The sequence below is a fragment of the Musa acuminata genome, chromosome BXJ1-2 (genome assembly GCF_036884655.1).
Source record: "Musa acuminata AAA Group cultivar baxijiao chromosome BXJ1-2, Cavendish_Baxijiao_AAA, whole genome shotgun sequence".
NCBI classification, from domain to species: Eukaryota; Viridiplantae; Streptophyta; class Magnoliopsida; order Zingiberales; family Musaceae; genus Musa; species Musa acuminata.
This window is the reverse complement of record NC_088328.1, coordinates 7,857,501-7,857,859: the sequence shown is the minus strand read 5'-3', so window position 1 is coordinate 7,857,859 and position 359 is coordinate 7,857,501.

Sequence of the window (359 nt, the reverse complement as noted above, 5' to 3'; positions counted from 1 at the left end):
ATTTTGATCCAAAGATTCAAAGAAGGTGTCAACCCAAATCCTTCTACTTTTCCTCTGTGTCCTCTCCCTGTTTCGTTTTCTACATATGTCTTCTCTTTTTCCCTCTTCTTCCTCTCTTCTTTTCCCTCTTCTTCTTCTTCCCATGCCCCACCGCTCCTCTCTCTGTTTCTCGAGAAATACAGAGCGTGGGAGGCGGTGGGATAAAACCAAAATTTTCGGTTTTCCTTTTTTTTTTTGTAACTTAACAGTTTAGTCCTTGAAATTTCTATATTTACAAATAGATCCTCCGATTTATAAATAAATCTTTATTAATAAATTTAAAAGAGGGATATTACAACCACCGCCTGCAGATTGACACT